This window comes from Lissotriton vulgaris, chromosome 8, assembly GCF_964263255.1.
Source record: "Lissotriton vulgaris chromosome 8, aLisVul1.2, whole genome shotgun sequence".
NCBI classification, from domain to species: domain Eukaryota; kingdom Metazoa; phylum Chordata; class Amphibia; order Caudata; family Salamandridae; genus Lissotriton; species Lissotriton vulgaris.
In genome coordinates, this window is record NC_141696.1 from 1,232,862,191 (window position 1) to 1,232,885,711 (window position 23,521).

Consider the following 23,521-nt stretch of genomic DNA (forward strand, 5'->3'; position numbering starts at 1 on the left):
GATTCCAATATTTGGAGACAAGCTGTTTTTAGGGTCCTTCTGGGAATATCCAACATAGAAATAGGATTTAAAAAATACTTTGGATGACCAAGATCATTCAGAAAATCATGGATAAATTTGATCCAGGGTATCCGCAAAGCTCCCTCCAACCTCAGGATATCTTTTAAAATGTCTCCATTTAATTTTGTCTGGTCTTTGCGCCAAACTCTATGCCACAAAAGTATTGGCTCTACTTTTGCTACATCTGCTATATAGTGTAAGCCCAGTTCTTCATGACAATTAAAAGAGGAGGTGCCCTGGGGTACAGATAAGATATGCATTAAGAAGGCATTTTCAACTGTTTGCATTGGAGAAGCGTTTTGTAAAACCCCACACCCCAGCCCCATATATTTCCATTGTGATAGATTTTTATTTGTAGATTTGAAGGTGTTCTGAGGGTGGTTTCCTCCCTATTTTTTTTGCAAATGTTATAAGTGCTGAGGTAGATCTAGAAAGTGCCACATTTTTAGCAGAAAGAGAGGGAGCCCAGGAATCATATTGGTTAAAAAGTACACCTAGATAGGATTTTTTTTTGCTGTTAGTCATTTCTTCCCATCTATAAACATTTCTCAAGTCTTCTGGGTGCCCTGCCTTCATCTCATGACATATGTTTTCGCAATGTTAGTTTTAAGGCCTAGATCATTCATTAATACAGTAAAGCTGTCCAAAGCTCTCTGGAGGCCATTTTGGGTATGTGCCAATAACACGGCATCGTCCGCGTAGAGGAGTGCAGGGATAAACCGATCCCCTACTTGGGGATAATCGTTGCCCTGGGAAAGTAATGCTTTTTCTAATCCATTTATATAAAGATAAAAAAAGGGCCAGAACATAGCCTTATCTGACCCCTCTCTTAATTGGGAAAGCTTGCGTGCATTCTCCCTTCAAGCCATACCGTACGCTTGCCGAGGCTACAGTGTACAAGCGCCTTAATAAAATAATGATTTGAGGGTCAACCCCTGTTGTAAATGAATCTAGGACCCTATTTTAATTTACCCGATTCACGCCCTTATATAGGTATAAATTACCCGATCCTTATATAGGCATAAGAATCATTACCATATTTAGACTGAGCCTATGCAGCCCAAATACGGCATGGCTACTTTCAATAAGTTCCGAGAATCAACAACGATTTCTTAGAAAAACCCGCCTTTAGCAGCTAGGGACTTCCCCTCGCCTGAATACTAATTTATCTAGGAAATCATGGAGTTTTCATAGAACTGGGTCTTTGAGTGACGTTATTAAGTCCAATCATACGTCAAACTTGGCACCTTCAAAGTATGAATATGCCTACATTTGCCCAGACAAACACACAGTGGTTTGGAGCAGATCGACAAACTACTTGCCCGACGCCTGCAGCAGCAAGTGCCGAAGGAAGCCGACCCTTCAGCTGACGCAATGAGAGACGCTGTCTTTTCTCCAGCTGAGAAATCCAGCTCCAGTGTTTCCAGGCTACCCTTGCAGGTTGCTGGGAAATCGAGTCCTGAGAGAGTGATACAAGACCTCCTTCATTCTAAACCAAGGTACGGAGCTGATTAGACACTTAGAGAATTCTTGGATAGATCCTTGGCAGAGAAATACTAAACTTAAACTACTCCTCACTTACTTCTTCCTTTGTACTAGACTTTGGTTAGGTACACCGGGGTAGGCATATTTTAGAAGCACCAGTTGAGTACTTATAGTCATTATTTTATCACTGTATGTATTTTAAATGTTTTAAGGCAACTTATGGCTTAGAAACTATATCATGCTTTCACAGTACTACTTTATAACACTTTTCGCATTATATGCCCTGTACTTTATAACCAGTATTACGATTGTAGCAGTACATTTCTTATGCTTGAGAAAGAAGACTGTTCAATAAATGCTTTTTATTGAAAACGCCTGTCTCTCTATTTTCTCAGCACCTCTGGTGAAACGAAGCATGCACGATTGACTGAGTAAAATAGTTATCTATTGTTTCCGCGACTGTTGAGATTGATTTCTTATTCTTGGGAAACAAAGTTGTCATGTTTATGCAGTTGTCAGAAACTAATACCTTCTTGTTTATTCGAGAATGTTTCTAGTGACCTCTGAGCTAGCTGGCACTCACAATTAAATTTAATACATACGATAGAGACGATAGAGTAGGGGACCTCAGCTTGTAACCGCTCAGCTCTCCTCAGGGCTTGGTCGCTCCACCCTCTGCTGCCGCTCCTGCCTGCCTTGCCTTGCCGCCTCCTGCCTGCAGTTTCCCTCGAGCACCGCCCGCAGCTCCTGGGATCCCCGCTGCCCGCAGACCCTTGGATTTCCCGCCGCTGCCTCCCTGTGGCCCCGCCCCCCTGCGACTCCATTCGCCGCCCCGCTCCCGCCACCCAGCTGCTCCTCCCTCCCGGCTCCTTACTTATGATGCCCCCTGAGCGACCGCGCAGCGGATGCGCGCAGCGGGAGCACCGATTGAGCGCCGAAGGTGCGCCAAAGGTAAGCCCGTCCGCGCCTGGACCGCGCCCAGTGCCAGGTCCCCTGGCCCCCGCCGAAGCAAGACGACCCAACTGACCTACGACGCCGCAACACTCAACGCACTCAACACTGGCCGGAACCCTGTCTGCTACCAAGCCACCCCGAGACGCACCCACGGACCCTTCACCTGCCAAGCCTGCCGTTTCTCCTGCTACCGGACCTGCACGGCCACCGCCAAGCCCTGCACCAGCAGCAACCACCTGAAGTGCATCCTGCTCAATGCCCGCTCCATCCACAGGCACGCCGTGGAACTCTGGGACCTACTCGACATGACAGCACCGGACGTCGCCTTCCTCACCGAAACCTGGATGAACACCTCTTCAGCGCCCGACATCGCCGTAGCCAGCCCGGACGGATACAAGATCAACCGGAAGGACCGCGTCAACCAGCCGGAAGGAGGCATCGCCATCGTACACAAGAACACCATACGCATCTCAACTAACTCCGACAAAACCTTCACCGCCGCCGAACACCTGCACTTCCATACACTGACCCCAAGACCACCCTCCATGGCACCCTCATCTACAGACCACCGGGACGACGCACACAATTCAGCGAAGACATCGCAGACTTCATCAGCCCGCACGTCCTTCCCTCCGCCAACTACATCCTCCTAGGAGACCTCAACTTTCACCTGAGAACAACAATGACAGAAACACCACCACCCTGCTGGACAACCTCGCCAACCTCGGACTCAAGCAACTAGTGAACACCCCCACCCACTACGCCGGCCACACGCTTGACCCAGTCTCCTCATCCAGCAAGCACATCTCTTTCAGCCACGCCACCGGACTCCACTGGACCGACCACAGCTCTGTCCACTTCAGCTTCAAAAAAACAACGACCCACCACCACTCGCAACAGGTCCCCCGCCGATGCTGGAGCAAGATCACCGCCGAGCAGCTCACAGCCTCCCTCAGCCAGAACACTCCCACCAGCGCAACGGACCCCAACGAAGCAGCCAGCAACCTCACCAAGTGGCTAACCGCCTGCGCCAATGACCTCGCACCACTAAAGAACCCTCCCAGCAGACACGGCAGCAAGAAAACCTCCTGGTTCACCGACGAACTCAAGGAATCCAAGAAGAACTGCCACACCCTCGAGAAAGCCTGGCGGCTCGACCACACCACAGACAACAGGACCGCCCTCAAGCACGCCATCCGCAAACACCATCAGCTGATCCGCGCCACCAAGAAGGCGGCACTCAAAGAACGACTGGACAACAACACCCACGACAGCAAGGAACTCTTCAGCATCATCAAAGAGTTCTCCAACCCCAGCGCCGGAAACAACGACATCACTCCCTCGCAAGACCTCTGCAACTCACTCGCCTCGTTCTTCCACCGCAAGATCGCCGACATACACATCAGCTTCGACGCACAGACCACGCACCCTACCACCGAACTAACGCCCGCCACCACCACCCTCTGCAACTGGACCCCGATCAGCACCGAAAACACCACCCGCACGATGAACTCCATCCACTCCGGATCACCAACTGACCCGTGCCCACACCATGTCTTCAACAAAGCCGACGCCACCATCGCACCCCATCTTCAAGACACCATCAACTCCTCCTTCCACACAGCCACCTTCCTGGAGAGCTGGAAGCACGCTGAGCTGACCGCCCTCCTGAAGAAACCAACGGCGGACCCCACCGACTTCAAGAACTACCGTCCCATCTTGCTCCTTCCCTACCCGACCAAAGTCATCGAGAAGACTGTCAACAAACAGCTGGCCGCCTTCCTCGAGACGAACGGATCCCTCGACCCCTCGCAGTCCGGGTTTCGGGCCAACCACAGCACCGAGACCGCCCTGATCGCAGCCACCGACGACATCAGAACCCTAATCGACAACGGGGAAACAGCGGCCCTCATCCTCCTGGACCTCTCTGCGGCATTCGACACCGTCTGCCACCGAACTCCAGTGAAGCGCCTCAGCAACATCGGAATTCGAGAAAAAGCTCTGGAATGGATCATCTCGTTCTTCACCGGAAGAACCCAGAGAGTCCGCCTCCCTCCGTTCAGATCCGAGGCCACCGAAGTCATCTGCGGCGTACCACAAAGATCCTCACTCAGCCCAACCCTCTTCAACGTCTACATGAGCCCCCTTGCAGCCATCGCACGCCAGCACAACCTCAACATCATCTCCTACGCCGACGACACCCAGCTCATCCTCTCCCTCACCAGCGGCCCCACCACCGCCAGAGCAAACCTACACGAATGGATGAAAAGCGTCGCCGACTGGATGAGGAACAGCCGCCTTAAACTGAACTCGGACAAGACGGAAGTCCTCATCCTGGGATCATCACCCTCCGCCTGGGACGACTCCTGGTGGCCCCCGGCCCTGGGCACCGCTCCCAAACCGACGGACCACGCACGCAACCTGGGCTTCATCCTAGACTCCTCCTTGTCAATAACCAGACAAGTCAACGCCGTCTCATCCTCGTGCTACAACACCCTGCGCATGCTCGGCAAGATCTTCAGATGGATCCCCATGGAAACCAGAAAGATCGTCACCCAGGCACTCGTCACCAGCCGACTACGGGAACACCCTCTACGCCGGAACCACACCGAAACTTCAAAAAAGACTCCAACACATCCAGAACGCCTCCGCCCGACTCATCCTCGACATCCCCCGACACAGCCACATCACCGGACACCTGAGAGACCTGCACTGGCTCCCCGTCAGCAAGAGAATCACGTTCAGACTCCTCACCCACGCACACAAGGCTCTCCACTACCTGGGCCCCAAGTACCTCAACGAACGCATGACCTTCTACACGCCCACCCGCTAGCTATGATCGACCGGCCACGCACTCGCCACCGTACCACGCATCCGCAGAGCCACAGCCGGAGGAAGATCCTTCTCCTACCTGGCAGCCAAGACGTGGAACTTCCTCCCCACCCACCTTCGGCGAACCCAAGACCATCTCGCCTTCAGGAAGCAGCTCAAGACCTGGATGTTCGAGCAGTAACTGTCCCCTCCCCCAGCACCTTGAGACCCTCCCGGGTGAGTAGTGCGCTATACAAATGACATGATTGATTGATTGATTGATAGTCGACCTCAGTCCTACGTCTAATCTATAGTATATGTTATTCCAATGCGCAGAGCCTAATGGGAATATAGGAACTACACTACATGGCGCCAAACGTTTGGTAAGGCGATATTTTAACGCTAGATACTAGAGTAAGTCAGTCGTGCTTTTCACACAGACCCCTCTTTCCCGTAAAATACTCCAATAGACGTCTGGAGTAGGTAAAAGGTTAATATCCGCCAAAACTGAGTAGGACAAAAATCCTATGTATTAGTTTTTGGTTTGTTCAACGTTGAAGGATACAGTGTTCCAAAATATTGTGCACCTAATCTTTGTTGCCTTGAACCTATTCTGCAAACTCTTTCAGCCAGTAAAATAATTATGTCTGACGAAGAATTAGCAGCAGCAGCAGCACAAGCAGTTTTAGACGACAGAAATAGGTTACAAAATGACCAAGATGTTATAAACATCCCGGTAAATGTAAGAAAACTATAACTTACAAACTCATAAATAATGGAGTATCATCGAGAGGTGGTAAAGTAATCTTTGTTATAGAGGCACATGAATATCGGCAAACAGAGGAATTCTTTTCATGGATTCACTTTCCTCCAGCAGATGGAGGAACACACGAGTTCCACTACTACAAAGTAGAGGAAGCTCCAGAGGAATATGCTCCTTACGAGGACATTGAAATTCCATTAACTTACCAAGAGCATCAGCTCTAGTTTAAAGGCGTCCTACAATATCAAAATCACATTACCAGGCTCGGTCCACTAGGTAGACTAGGAGCTACATGGCCGGAACTAGCCAGCTATACACCACATCCTGACATAGAAAATATGATAGGTCGAGAACTGTTCGCTCAGCTGAAACAGTTAATTAAAATACATAGAGAATTGGTTCAATATGTCATGCAGACCTTAACAGTCCAACCTACTCTAAGGATTCCACAGCACATCCCTCACCAGGGGAACACAAACAAAATCACACCACAGACTATACAATCAGTCATTGGTAAATTGCCCGCAAAGAGGGAACAAATTCCGTTCTGGTTAGCTCAGGAAATTACTCAAATAGAGGCAGTATTCCCTGATAGTACACCTCATGAGAAACACAGAATTCTGACAATCTGTTTACCAATGGGGATAGCACAACATGTGGAAGACTGTGACACTTGGGGTACAGTCTTTGCTTCAATCTACACAAAAACACATGGTGTACTGTCCATGGCGGTAATACCAGACATTCTAAGGCAGATTCAAAATGAATGCGGTCCAGATCCGGCCTTAAATCTAGATATGAAATTACTGAAAGATTTCAAACAGGTATCGGCTATACTTTTAGCCAACATTAAAGGTGAAGCAGCTTCAGTGGCAATCCGCCAAAAGTTAAAAGAAACAGATATAACAGACCAACCATATGAGCTTGCTAGAATTATTGAAAATTCTTATGAAGAACTAGGAAGAGATTGTTTGGGTGGGAAACCAGTAAAACCCGAATTAACTGAAAATCCTGAAAAAGTGTTTATTAAAAATAACCTGCTACTCCTAAAAAGAAGTGGGAAAATACAAAACAGACACTTCCTAAAGAGAAAAGTTCTCAGTCCAGAGGAAGATCTCCCCAGCGGGTAGCCAGTTCTTCCCAACGGGAGCCCTCTGAAAAAGGTATAACCTTAGAAATAGGGATACTTTAAGAAAACCTGATATATATCAAGATACTGATACACATTGCTCTTGTACCTTTCAGACTTCCTCGCAGATATCCGAGAGGAGAGGACGATCAGAACAGAAAGTGGAACACGTGAAGTCTAAAGAAGAACAGCACGTTCCAAAAAATAAGAAAACTCAATTCACCAAAAAGAAGGTAGCAAGCGTAAAGATCAGACATGCCGAGGATCTTGAGGACACAACTCAAGAACGGGGAGTGGGCTCAGAAAATGCTAGACAGCGCAGCAGAAGTCACCATAGTTCGCAAGATCCTGATGGATCATCTGGAGACAGTGGACTTGAATGAATGCATTCAAGTTGAAACTGCAGATACCAGGGTTAGTATACCCCACAAGTTATATGAAGTAACACTCCGGATGGAGGGGGACATAACTAGAAAAATAAGAGCACTCTTTTGGGAGAAGCTCTCTAAAGGCTATGACATTCTTTTAGCTGAACAAGACTGGCCGCCTGAATTTGTCAGGGAGTGCCCACATGGAGAAGAGATAATTATGCCAGCCTTCTCAAATCACATTCCAATTCATAAAAAATACACATATGCCAGAAAATGGGCAGTAGCTCAGGTTCCAGCATTATATAAAAATCATGTAGGATGGGATGAGAACTCTCCTCACCATAAAATACAGTTTCAAAATCAACCATACTGCACAAAGTCAGTATCCAGTTAAGCAAGAAGCTAAAAAACAAGTCAGGGAGATTTTAAATCAACTTGAATACCAAGGGGTGATTGAAACATGCACCTCGTCAATGAACAATCCTTTGTTTCCTGTCTCCAAACCAGACAATTCATATCGTCTAGTATTGGATTACAGACAATTAAACTCTTTTTGCAAAACTTTTGCAGTACAAAATGCACATAGTGCAGCAGTGATGAATAACATCGTGCAAACCACATAAGATAATTCAAATGGGTTTTTCTGTCAAAATATTGCACCTGAAAGCAGGCATTTGACCGCTTTCTCAATTATGGGGACACAGCGACAATTTTGCCGTCTCCCACAGGGATTCAAGAATAGTCCAAGGTTATTTTCAGCCAGGGTAACAGAGTTACTACAAATGTATTATGATGAGGCATTATCTTATGTCGATGACATCTGTCTTACAGACGATGATTTGGACGTGCACTTGAAAAGAGTGAAAACCATAATACTTGGGTTCGCATCTGAAAGGTATAAATTACATTTTCAAGAAATCACGAATTGCCCACCTCAACGTCCTATTTCTAGGCTATGAGTTATCAAGTGAAGGCAAAAGCCTGGTAGCCAACTTTCTAGAGAAATGTGCGTTGCTCCAACCTCCAAAGACGCTGAAAAACCTACAGTCAATTCTAGGTTTCCTGAATTTTGGAAGAACTTACGTTCTGAATTACGCAGAAAGGGTTAAACCTCTTTACGAATTAATCAAACATGATTTCAAACAAACTAATTGGACTCAAACACACACAGAAATTTTGCGTTCAGTGCAAACAGACATGTTAGTAAAAACAGAGTTAGAAACACGTGACAATGTGCGCAACCTTGTGATCCGAATCATCATAGGGAGATGCGGATTCACATACCTGACCTTTAATGAAGGTGAAAAGGCACCAATAGCTTACAAATCACACTTGTACACACAAGCTGAAATAAAATTCACTTCAACAGAAAAAATTCTAACAGCGGTTCAAATTGCAGTAGCAAAAGACAGAGCTCTTGCACAGGGAAAATGAATAATGATCGTTACACCTGTACCTGCCTTAGAGGCAGTGACAAAAGCAAGCATTCTAAATACAAAGCTTTACATCCGAGATGGATTCAATGGGTTAACTCTCTTGCTGCAACAGACGTTGAATACATCTTTGACCCCTATTTGAAGACACAAGAATTTTTACAACACGAACACGAATGTCCTCTGCCGACTGAGATTCTGCCTCTAGAACATTACGGCTGTATAATATATACAGACGGATCAGCACAGCCAACAATTGGGGGTAAACAAGCCCATACTGCTGCGTGCGCGATTGTTAAAGGTCACTGTCGCGAAGGTAAATTCAGACTTATGGTCACAAAAACTCAAACACTCGGAGACTGTACAGCTCAGCGAGCTGAACTACAGGCTTTCAAGATGGCGCTTGAAAATACCGATTGTGAATTCCCCACACTAATAGTGTGCGATTCGTATTTCTGCGTTGAATCTTACAACGAAAATTTGCAGAGATGGGTTAAAAACAGGGTTAAAAAATTCGAAAAAGGTGACACAATCAAACACAAAATGTTTTGGGAACAAATAGTTCTTTTAAAGAAAGAACTGCAAATGACTCACGTGATTCATACACTGAGTCATCAGCGTGATGGCATTCACGTTGCAGGGAATTCATTGGCGGATGAAGCCGCAAAGGCAGCTGTGCAAACGGCTTCCGCAGCTACAATCGCTCGCTCAAAAAGAGTAATGGACGGTGAAACGTTATTAGCAGTAAAAGGCTCAATGGAAGGCAATCATGCAGCTATACTTCTAAACTATCCACTCTCATATACATACATAATTGATGCAAACTCCGTTCCTTTTGCTCGAATCCCTGGAGTGGGGGACAGAGTAATTCAAAACAGGAAAGCGGAGACCTTACTTGGTACAAGAAGCACATATGGGAGAGGGTCTGAGACATCACGGGATCTTAGAATCTCTAATAGAATTAGAAGAGTTGTACTGGTGGCCAGGAATGAGCGTCCAAGTTTACGAATTTGGAATAAACTGTGATACCTGTTACAGTTATCCTAGCTTTGATAACCACCAGATACCTGACTACAGTGTAGCCAGTCCAGTTCAGATGCCTTTGTTAGACAGCATTAGACTATCTACACGCAGACGTCATCATGGACAGATGCAGTCCCACAACTACTAGGACAAGATTCATTTGGATGAGGCCCCAATGCTCGTCTGATGCCAGAACTGTTATAAAGGATTTGTGAGTCTTTATTGGCACATAAGCAATCGGCATGCTACATTCTGACCAGGGCCCTACGTTTAGCTCTCGAGCTTACAAAGAGGCATGGCTAGCTTGGGCGTTGCATTGCGGTATTCTAGTCCCTTCCATCCTGAGGGTAATGCGGTAGTGGAAAGAAAAAAAAAACGTGACATAAAGCAATCCATAACAGCCAAGGTATTAGGTTCGGGTGATGGGTGGGTCAAACATCTAATAAGTGTCCAACGTAGTCTTAACTATCTGCCAAGAAATTCTCTGGGTGGAATCACTCCATATGAATTACTATTTGGTACTAGAATGATAATCAGAGACCTCGATTGTCAAACTTCAGTGGTGGAACAAAAACCCTTCGATGTCAAAGATCGTTTGGCTGTTTTACAGTACTTAAATGAAACAAGAAGAAGTCTGAGAAACACGATACAGAAGTCAACAACCACTGAAGAAAAACCACCTGTCCCAGCAAGGCCTGTCTGGATTCCAAAGGTTGGGGATCTAGTCAGGAAACCAGTACCTGTCTTGACAATCCAAGGAACAAGATCAGTAGTACTACCGCCCCTTGCTGGTAAAAGGGAGAATAGAGTTGTGTCCATCCACCTGGTCAAACCACAAGAGGTGGCCAATAAGAAGTAGTAGGCCAGTGGACTCTCAAGATGTAGCAGAAGACCAAATCTTGCCTCTACCCAAGAGGTTCAAACTGAAAGACTGATCACCTTTGATAAATCTGCAGTAAGAAAAGAAGGACTATGTAACAATGCCATGGAACTTGTGCCTCTTGAGACCCAAATAACAGTTTGTCATGAAACACCTATCTACAATGATGTAGCATCTGACTATAATAGGTACAACAAGGACCCCCGGATACGGAATGATGATTCCTTAGGACAGGGAATAAAACAGTGTGTATATCATAACAACAAAATCACAAGCAAGAGGAAGGGTGACAATATCAAAGAATCACTAGTACAATTCAATATAAAAACTCAAATTCATTTAATAAATGTTCATAGTAAAAACAACGTATATCACTGTCAACATTACATAGCAATCAATAAAATACACAGAAAATGACAAATTGCACAAAAATAACATAAAAATAATCATATATTAAAAAAGACCAAAAAGTGGCAATCAATATGTTTCCGACGCGCGTTTCGGCGTTTCAAGGACACCTTCTTCAGGATCCACAGATTCTGTCTAAAGGTGTATAATAGAAAGAAATATAAACATAATCAATTCCAAGGGGTAACAATTTGATATTATCAAAAACAATAAGATCATACTTCTGTCACAGCTAATTCAAAACATTTAAGACTTTTAAAATCACAAGTTAATCAACAATACTCAACAAGTTCCTAGATAGCACTCCTTCCCTCTTTACTATGGCAATCTACATAAGTGCCAAACAGACAGAAATATATTCTGTTTGGCACTTATGTAGATTGCCATAGTAAAGAGGGAAGGAGTGCTATCTAGGAACTTGTTGAGTATTGTTGAGATATGATTATTTTAATGTTATTTTTGTGCAATTTGTCATTTTCTGTGTATTTTATTGATTGCTATGGAATGTTGACAGTGATATACGTTGTTTTTACTATGAACATTTATTAAATGAATTTGAGTTTTTATATTGAATTGTACTAGTGATTCCTTGATTTTGTCACCCTTCTTCTTGCTTGTGATTTTGTTGTTATGATATTCACACTGTAGCATCTGACTATACCAATATGACAAAGGAAGAAGCATCTCCAAAGATTTTTACCAATCCTGATGCAATTCCAACAATTGACAGAACTGTCTCTGGCTATTTTATCAATTTTGATACATTTTCTGAGGATCCCAGTGAACCTGAAGAAACGCCAGCAAATAAAACTTTCAAAGAAAAAATAACTAAACTCTTTCATCAACTTGAAAAAACATATCTGGTTTCACCATGGATTGAATTTTGGATTGTGTTAGGTGTACTTTTCCTCCTGCTCTGGCTCATTTTGGTTTTAGGTTGGGAAAAATGATAGATGGAAAATACAGTACAATCAGCCACTCTGCATCACCTTTGGCGATGCAGAGTGGGCAACGAAATTCGTTTTTTTTTCCCGATACTTACCTCTAATGGTCCTTATCCTGTATTTTACATCCCCCCAACCTGACCCTCCCCTGCCTGACGTCACCGCCCCAGTGTAATGCTCGGCACGGCCCGTGCCTGAGTACAATGGACACAGCAAGTCAGAAAATCAACTTGGTCCTAAAACCTCACAGTGAACATCACAGCCGTTCCTATACATGGTGGTATAGCATGGGATAGAGCTGATTATGACATCTATGGCCCGGTGGAGCTGCTGAAGATTCCACACCAGTTCAAGGTTTCTTTGAGTGACTTTATATCACCCAGCACATTTGAGACTATTAATAAAATAATGTCAGGTTTAGAAATGTCTGCATAATTTACAGAACATGACTACTTAGAAGGGTCATCAGAATATGAAGAAATATATTGTTTTAATCATTATGGTCACCATTATTTGCATAAATCTGCAAGCCCTAGGAATGTTTTTACATATAATCAATGGGAACATTGCCGAACGCTGCCAAAGGGCAGCTCAAAAACATTTTATGAAAAGTTTCCATACATCACAGTGTACAATATTACAAATCCAGAAACGTTTTATTTCAAAAATATGAATAAGACAGGAATTAAAACAATGTAGACCAATACTAAGCAAATTTATTCTGCAAACTTTTATGCTCAGCTGTCTACATTAGGTTTCGACTTTTGGAAAGACAACAGTGAAACAAAAACTGTCTGGGATGGATCACTGAAATAATATCTACTACCAAAATATCGAGTTCCCATAATATCGATGAAAAAATATCGAGGGACATAATATCGACTTTCTATCTTCACTAAGGTAAGTACAAAAATATCAAGTTTAAAATATCGAGTGTTAAAAATATAGACTGTCAAAATATCGATTTATTAATGTCTTTAAAATAAGTTAAAACTATTATAATATTAAATATATTTAATATAAACATTGTTAAAATTATTAAATAAATGTAACATTATTACATAATTAATGTAACTTTAACAAATAATAATAATAATACATATATATATATAAATACATGTTATTAATAAAAGATATAGAACATATTTACCGTAGCATAGCAAAAGGTTTAAATTTAATGTAACCACTCCAGTGGGTGCTACATTAAAGAGATCGTTGGATAGCGTAGGGGTAAAAATTACTATTCCCACTTCAGTGAGTACAAGAGTAGGGAAAGCGTTGGATAGCGTAGGGGTAAAATTTACTATTCCTACTCCAGTGGGTGCAACGGTAGGGAAAGCGTTGGATAGCGTAGGGGTAAAAATTACTATTCCCACTCCAGTGGGTGCAACAGTAGGGAACACGTTGGATAGCGTAGGGGTAAAAATTACTATTCCCACTCCAAAGAGTGCAACAGTAGGGAAAGCGCTGGATAGCGTAGGGGTAAAAATTACTATTCCCACTCCAGTGGGTGCTACAGTAGGGAAAGCTTTGGATAGCGTAGGGGTAAAAATTACTATTTCCACTCCAGTGGGTGCTACAGTATGGAAAGTGTTGGATAGCGTAGGGGTAAAAATTACTATTCCCACTCCAGTGGGTGCAACAGTAGGGAAAGCGTTGGATAGCGTAGGGGTAAAAATTACTATTCCCACTCCAGTGTGTGCTTCAGTAGGGAAAGCGTTGGATAGCGTAGGGGTAAAAATTACTAATCCCACTCCAGTGGGTGCAACAGTAGGGAAAGCGTTGGATAGCGTAGGGGTAAAAATTACTATTCCCACTCCAGTGGGTGCTACAGTAGGGAAAGCGTTGGATCGCGTAGGAGTAAAAATTACTATTCCCACTCCAGTGGGTGCTACAGTAGGGAAAGCGTTGGATAGCGTAGGGGTAAAAATTACTATTCCCACTCCAGTGGGTGCAACAGTAGGGAAAGCGTTGGATAGCGTAGGGATAAAAATTACTATTCCCACTCCAGTGGGTGCTACAGTAGGGAAAGCGTTGGATAGCGTAGGGGTAAAAATTACTATTCCCACACCAGTGGGTGCAACAGTAGGGAAAGCGTTGGATAGCGTAGGGGTAAAAATTACTATTCCCACTCCAGTGGGTGCTACAGTAGGGAAAGCGTTGGATAGCGTAGGGGTAAAAATTACTATTCCCACTCCAGTGGGTGCAACAGTAGGGAAAGCGTTGGATAGCGTAGGGGTGAAAATTACTATGCCCAATCAATTATTTTAAATTAATTACCAATTATATTTTAATTATTTACCAATTAATAATTAATTTAAAATATAAATAATTTACATCATTATTTAATTAAAATTAAATTACTTCCCACCCTATTCCCCTATAAACACACAACCCGCTACAGAAAATAAATTACTAAAAATTAATTATTTATCAATTATTTATTTTTAATTAATTACCAATTATATTTTAATTAATTACCAATTAATATTTAATTAACAATTAGAATAAATGTACATAATTAATAAATTATAATTAAATTACTTCCCACCCTATTCCCCTATAAACACACAACCCACTACAGAAAATAAATTACTAAATATTAATTATTTATAAATTATTTATTTTTAATTAATTATCAATTATATTTTAATTAATTACCAATTATTATTTAATTAACAATTAGATTAAATTTACATAATTAATTATTTATAATTAAATTACTTCCCACCCTATTCCCCTATAAACCCACAACCCGCTCCAGATAATTATTTACTTAAAATTATTTATTTATCAATTAATCTATTTTAATTAATTACCAATTAATAATTATTTAACAATTAGAAATACATTACACGATTAATTATTTATATTTAAATTACTTCCCACCCTATTCCCTATAAACCCACAACCCGCTACAGATTTATATTACACAAATATTATTAAATATTAATAACTTACCTTATTTTCGATATTTTTGTTGTCTATATTTTATCTAGTCTATATTATGTCTAGTCTATATTTTTGATTCGATATTTTGGCTATTCTAGTCGATATTACTCGATATTTTTGTTGTCTATATTTTGTCTAGTCTATATTTTGTCCAGTCTATATTTTTTACTCGATATTTTGTCCAATCGATATTTTGGAATCGATATTATGTCTGTTTACCGTCTGGGACACGAGGTTTAGAAGCCTTGTTCAGCGCCTGCATTATACCAGAACAAAAAATGTTTTTAAATGACTTGGCCTGGCTAAGATAAAAGATTTAAATAAACCGTCTATACCTAAACCCACATCTGAGAGTAATGATACCACAGAAAAGGAGGTAGACGTACCATATATATATATATATTTTAACACACAACAGAACTAATCCTGATTGGATAAAATGGTTAATCTGGCCCACAGACACTAATAACTGCCATGATAGATTCCTGAACAAAACACAGGGGTTAAAAATGAACAGGCCAGATGAAAAATATTCCCAGAGACAACATCCAGGGATAGTATGGAATAACCATATTTAGACATAGCTCATGCAGTCCAAATACGGCAGGGCTACTTCCACTAGTTCCGAAAATCCACAACGATTTCTTGGAAAACTCGGCTTCAGCAGCTAGGGACTTCCACTTGCTCGAATACTGATTTGTCCAAGAACTCATGGAGTTTTTAGAGAACTGAGACTCTTTAATGACGTTATTATGTCCATCTTTAAGTCAAACTCGGTACCTTCAAGGTATAAACATGCCCACACTTACCATAGCAAATACACAGTGGTTTGGAGCAATTCGACTATCTACTTGCCCGACGCATCCTGCCGCAGCAAGTGCTGAAGGAAGACGACCCTCCAGCAGACGCACGAGAAAGACGCTGTCTTTTCTACTGAAATCCAGCTCCAGTGTTTCCAAGCTACCCTTGCAGGTTGTTGGGAAATCGAGTCCTGAGACTGACCGTCTTCATTCTACACCAAGGTACGGAGCTGATTAGACCCTTAGAGAAATATTGGATAGATTCTTGGCAAAGAATACTACATTTATGCTACACCTCACTTACTCCTTCCCTCGTACTAAGCTTAGGTTAGGTACATTGAGGTAGGCATATTTTAGACGCACCAGTTTTAGCCTCTGTTATTTATGTATGTATTTATCTATGGTCTGGGAACCATACAATGCTCTTACAGTATTATTTTATTCTACTCTTTTTACTGTATGCATTATATTTTGCAACCAGTATTACGATTGTAGTAGTTCACTTCTTATGCTTGAGAAAGAAGACTGTTCAATAAATACCTTTTACTGAAAACGCCCTTCTCTCTACTTCTCTACTTCTCTGTTGAAACGAAGCATGCACGAATGACTGAGTAAAATATCTATCTGTTGTTTCCACGACTCTGAAGATCAGTTTTATCTTGGGGAAACAAAGTTGTCATGTTTATGCGGTTGTCAGAAAATAAATCCCTTCTTGTGAACTCGAGAAAGTTCCTAGTCACCTCTGAGCTAGCTGGGACTCACAATTAAGTCTGATATATTCAATAGAGACCTAGTAGACATAAGTCCTACGTCACATCTATAGGATATATTATTCCAATGCGCGGAGCCTATTGGGAATATAGGAACTAAACTACAGTATAAGGAGTTGCTTGCGGGGGGAGGTGCAGTTGTCTAGTTTCAGATGTGGGGCAATCCACCCTATTTTGTTTCACTGGGTTATTTCCATTCTATCTCACAGGATTCAACTTATTAGGGTTTCCAAACTGATTAGCCTGCTTAACCTGGTTATTCGGATTTATATCAACCTCCTCCCTTCGCCTGTCATGTTGGCTAGGGGCTACGGGAGCCTGATACCTCTGTTGTTGTGAAGATGGAATTTTATCCATCGTATCCCCGGCTCTCTTTTCGAAATTTGTTGTAGGCACACCGTCTATTACATGTCGGTTCAGGGGTGATAACGTATCCAATGCTCTCTCAAGATTACTACCTCTACTGCCTACCTCTTCAGACTCACCTACCTTTTGTATCGTAGTCTGGACCGGGGCTAATAAGTGTTTGACCGCCCTTCCAGACCGAGCAAACTTTCGTCAATGGAGGTTATCATAGTCATTAAAGGTCTCATTATGACTGAAACTGTACCCTCCAATTTTACCAAAATTCCACTTGACTCATGCTTTCACCCCTCCCCACCCCACTAAGTTGTCAGACAGTGGCACGGGGTGGTCCTACAAGTGAAGCACTGCACCTTTCTCCGTTGGCAGCCCTTGGCCTTTGCTTTTGTTCCTATAGGGGGCTGCTTTGTGTATAGTTATAGTACCGTGGGTGGTGGTGCTGGCCCTTTCCCTTGACTAATCTTAGTTTTTTTTGCCCCTCGTTTGAATATTTGATTTTATTTTTAGATTAGCATTTTCTTGCGGGTCAGTTGCTATGTTTCTTCAGATTAGGTTGGCAGGGATACACATGCCCTATCCCGTAGGGAGGTTCCTACAATTACTTTAGTTGGTTGCTCTAGGGGAGAGTTTTGCAGCCGGGGCAATCCTGCTGCGGGGTCTAGAGACAGCCTACGATCTGTTAGAGCAATTTCATGTATCAAGACTGTTTCTGCCTGCATTAGAAATGCGTCTAATGTCCCAACCACCCCCTGCCCTGTTAATGATTTCCGCTTACTCATACTGATTCCCCCTGTATATAAAAGCTATATTTAGTATATTTAGTATGTCAAATTTATAGATGGTAACGGTCCGTTCAATGAATACTAGTATTTGATTATAGCAGCAAGCTGAATTAACCAGTCTTAACAGGACAAAAAGCAGGGTCCAAAAGGAAAATATTCAATACTGTGGCTCTTCCTGTTTCTGACGTGGTCAGACGGGCCCGCCCTTGGCTCTCGGGAGCAGCGCCCTCCTTTATGCACCTCTGGTCGCTGGAAAATGTCAACAGCTCCTCCTGCCGCGTGATTCAGCAGCAGGGCAGTATGAGATGTGAGGTCCCTTTTTGTGGCTTGGCAAAAAACAAGCAAGTACCTATGGGGGCACTCTTAATTAGAAGCAGGCTGCAATCAGGCCACCCCTCAGTCCAACCCAATGTAAGTACTCACTTCAGCTGCCCAGCAGTGGCCGCTTGATTATGGGTCAGGCTCAGCAGCTTTCCAACACGCAGCAGCGGCGGTGCTCCCAGGTGCTCGGTTGATTGAAAAGCCTACAGTGTTCTGCGGTCGGCCGCAACCAAGGCAGCAACCCCAGCTCTTCAAATTCGAATTCTCAGTGCTGAGCAGCACAGCACCCGCCTCCAGTTGCCCCATCACTCCAGCTGCCCAACAACGACCACCGCAGCACAAATCGAGCTCGGCAAATCCTCAAGCATCAGCATTAGCAGCATTGATGGCAGTGGTCCCTGGAATCAGAGGCTGCCCCCGTCTCACCATAGCTTCACCGTGGCTTTTCAACTGCAGAAGCACTCACCACACTCACCGCAGAGCGGGTCCTCAGCAGGGCTTTAGCCGAACGAGGGCAGGCACAGGCAGGAAGTGAATGCAAAGAAATAGGCTGCTACTGCAACTCCAGGCCACCCACAAACACATTTAAAAATTGAATAAAAAACAAAAAAGGTACAAATATATACTAGTGTATGTCCTCTGTCAAACAACACTCTTTTTCAAAAGTGTTTTACCGTACTTGATAGTGATGTCACAAAAACAAGTTCCTTAAAATACAATGGTATATTCAGTAGAAATTGCAGACAAAGAGAATGATCCTTTTACCTCAAATTCCTAATGAAAAGTGGCCTGAAGATGGAAAAAAAGGACTTGGAGGAGCCTTCTGGACAGTAAATAGAAGTTGGAGTTTGTGTGGCAATTCCTTCCTGGTAAATATTTAAGTATAAGAAAAAAGGTGCGCTTTGCATTAAAAAAAAGTTGACACAGAACAGATTCTTCAACAGTTGGACCCCACCAAGACCTTCTTTAGTGAGTAAAGCAACACCATCCAATTAAGCTTCCCAATAGACTCCAACAATGCTCCGGGTATATCCTCTTTGAACTCTTGACACCAACCACAAATCACCTGGAGCATCATCAGAATGGACCAACTTTAAACTATTGACATGGCACCAGCCAGTTAGCTTTCAGATGGTCCTGACTTCTTTGCACCAGTGTTTGTGTCCTGTTTCACACAAGGTTAAATTAGTAATGCGAGCAAAGATGACCCAGTGCAGCCAGCTTTGTCAGTTAATGCGTCCACTGCTATCCTGGTGATTGGTTCTTGAGGCTAATTCCAGAAGCTGATAGACTACCTGGAATCCAGTTTATTTTCTATTGTTTAAACAGATGCCAATAAAGGGGGAGGGTGGGGGGGGGGCACAATGCCAAAGGCAACTTCTGCTTACAAAATAATAGTGTCTGTCACGCCACACTGAGGAGCAAATTTATAGGCCCCTATCGCCACCACAACATCACTTTTTTAGATGTAGTGGTGGCGATAGGGGCTTTTCTTTATTCACAAGGCGGTGTTAAGACACTTAACGTGGCTTAACGCCACCTTGTGAATCAGGCCTCCTTTCACGCTATATGCTCATCGGAAGATGGAAGGTGCACTCGTTGAAAGTAGGCACACGCACGTTTAATCCAGTAATATTTCTTTCTTTTATTCAGATAATCTTTAACAACCAAGGCGCACAGCCAATGCGTTTTGTTCCGAACAGGAATTTCATCAGGGCTCTAATTCATTTATAGGAGAAATAGCAAAAACATATATATTTTTTTTAATATACAGAATCCGCGTTGAGCCACGTCTCATCTCTTCAACCGAAATTGAGTCAATCAAGGTATATAGCCTAAAACTGCTCGGTGTACACTCTGGCAATAAGATATCAATATCATCAATGGCCAGGTGCAAAAAAACAAGAATATATTGTTTGATGCAAAAAGGTGTTGATATATAACTTTCTCCAAATGAAGATATGCACATACAATAATAGAACGGATGAGATCAGACGGGTAACAAATATCGCTCTAATCCATAGTGTCACGACAGAACTTCATGAACAACAACGACTCCCGGCCTGGCAGCTGGAAGAACCCGACCCTATATTTAGTGTGAAAGAGGTGCGTCATGTCTATTGCAGTGGACGTTCCACAGCAAAATGTATTGATTTTGATGCTGCTCCGTATTTAAAAGGGCAGTGTAAATATGGGGCAGCGCCAAAATTAAGACCAGGGAAAACTTGGTCTTAAACAAGCACAACGAGGAGACATTTTTCATTTCTCCTTGTTTTTGCTGTTTCTATGTATGCTGCGGTGTGCAGCACACATAGAAACAGCAAAATGCCATTGATTTTTTAGGAAAGTGACCAACCACTGGTGCTGCAACACCCTCCCATAGAAAATGATGGACGTAGTAACTTATACTAAAACCCTACAGGACATAGTGTTAAATTCAATTACATTATTTTAAATAAATAAATATCTAAATAAATTATTTTAAATGAATAAATATCTAAATAAATATGATGCAATATTAAAAAATCTAAACATATTTACTATTTAATTATAAACTAGTTTAACAAACTTTTTTTTACTGTATAAGTGGATGTAACATTAATTGTTATTAAATTATTAATTACATTACGTTTAATTAATTACATACATCACTTTCAAACATTATTAATACATAACAACGTATTTATTCAACCCCTTGGCCGCGTCCGTAATTCCGCTGCGACCCTGGGTGGGAGGGGGGTCGCGCGACGCCGCCATGCTTGTGCCAGAACCACTTCGTCACGAGCCACGGGCGCGCTGTGCTGATGACGGAGTGGTTCTGTCACGGCCCCGCCCGCTCAATAATTCAGTTGCGCAGGCACGGAATTACTGCAGCGTGGGCGGGGCGGCCGTGGCGTGACAGAACCACTCCGTCATCAGCACAGCGCGCCCATGGCTCGTGACGGAGTGGTTCCGTCACGAGCACGGAACAGGTTAATTTAGGTCGGTATTCATTTTTCAATTTAAACTTCAAATACATTTTTTAATTCCATTTATTGTATTTCAAATATTCAAAGATTAAGGACCTGATTTAGGGCCTGATTACAAGTACAGCGGTCTATAGGACCACCGTACTCATGGGGGCGGTCTGACCACCACCACACTGCGGCTCCATGTGCTGCATTCTGAGTATTGCGGGTCGTACCACAACAGGACCGCTGCCTTTGCCGGTATCAAGGATCCTGCAGTGCGGCAGTCTGAGGCAGGGATATACTGGTGGTGCCCTTTGGTATCGCGGTGGTGCCGTAACAGCACCTATGAGCATATTATGAGTTGCAAAACTACCACCTTTTCCATGGTGGTGAGCCCGCCATGAAAAGGGTGGTGGTGGGGCCAAAAGACCCCCTGCCACTTCTGGACCGAGGGGGTGCATGCAGAGGCACATATAGTGCCCCTCTGGATTTGCACCCCCAGTTCCTGATGGTGTAGCATGTGTGCCACGCCGTGCAGGAAGGTGCAGTCAGTGATCTGATAGCAGTGGTCTGCATGTTAGGCTTTTCTGTGAGACAAACAGATTGTTGCTATCGACCACCTATAGTGTGGCAGGGTATGCTCAGACGTGAGTCCCTTGCTCACTTTGCCACTGGATTCAAGCAAGCCAGGCTGAAGACGGCTGGAATGCCAGAAACCGGTCCTCGGAAGCTTGTTTCCGGTCCAGGGAAGACATGGCTTGGCAGTTCGGGTTGGACTGTTCCCATGAGGCACAGGGTCAAACTGATTTGCATATAGCCATGTCTGAACTGGGGTGGCAGAGTGGGCTAAAGAACGGTGATGGATTAAACCCAGATCTTTTGACTGGGTCTGAGTGTTTGATTAATTCAGATGCTCCGTCCATCACCACCCCCTTTTGTACCGCTTTTGGCCGCCATAAGTGTGGCAGGGTATGCTCAGACGTGAGTCCCTTGCTCACTTTGCCACTGGATTCAAGCAAGCCGGGCTGAAGACGGCTGGAATGCCAGAAACCGGTCCTCGGAAGCTTGTTTCCGGTCCAGGGAAGACATGGCTTGGCAGTTCGGGTTGGACTGTTCCCATGAGGCACGGGATCAAACTGATTTGCATATAGCCATGTCTGAACTGGGGTGGCAGAGTGGGCTAAAGAACAGTGATGGATTAAACCCAGATCTTTTGACTGGGTGTGAGTGTTTGATTAATTCAGATGCTCCGTCCATCACCACCCCCTTTTGTACCGCTTTTGGCCCCCATAAGTGTGGCAGGGTATGCTCAGACGTGAGTCCCTTGCTCACTTTGCCACTGGATTCAAGCAAGCCGGGCTGAAGACGGCTGGAATGCCAGAAACCGGTCCTCGGAAGCTTGTTTTCGGTCCAGGGAAGACATGGCTTGGCAGTTCGGGTTGGACTGTTCCCATGAGGCACAGGGTCAAACTGATTTGCATATAGCCATGTCTGAACTGGGGTGGCAGAGTGGGCTAAAGAACGGTGATGGATTAAACCCAGATCTTTTGACTGGGTCTGAGTGTTTGATTAATTCAGATGCTCCGTCCATCACCACCCCCTTTTGTACCGCTTGTGGCTGCCATAAGTGTGGCAGGGTATGCTCAGACGTGAGTCCCTTGCTCACTTTGCCACTGGATTCAAGCAAGCCGGGCTGAAGACAGCTGGAATGCCAGAAACCGGTCTTCGGAAGCTTGTTTCCGGTCCAGGGAAGACATGGCTTGGCAGTTCGGGTTGGACTGTTCCCATGAGGCACAGGGTCAAACTGATTTGCATATAGCCATGTCTGAACTGGGGTGGCAGAGTGGGCTAAAGAACGGTGATAGATTAAACCCAGATCTTTTCACTGGGTCTGAGTGTTTGATTAATTCAGATGCTCCGTCCATCACCACCCCCTTTTGTACCGCTTTTGGCCGCCATAAGTGTGGCAGGGTATGCTCAGACTTGAGTCCCTTGCTCACTTTGCCACTGGATTCAAGCAAGCCGGGCTGAAGACGGCTGGAATGCCAGAAACCGGTCCTCGGAAGCTTGTTTCCGGTCCAGGGAAGACATGGCTTGGCAGTTCGGGTTGGACTATTCCCATGAGGCATAGGGTCAAACTGATTTGCATATAGCCATGTCTGAACTGGGGTGGCAGAGTGGGCTAAAGAACGGTGATGGATTAAACCCAGATCTTTTGACTATGTATGAGTGTTTGATTAATTCAGATGCTCCGTCCATCACCACCCCCTTTTGGACCAACGCAGTACTGCCCACCAGACCAGGATTTAACTCCTAAACTT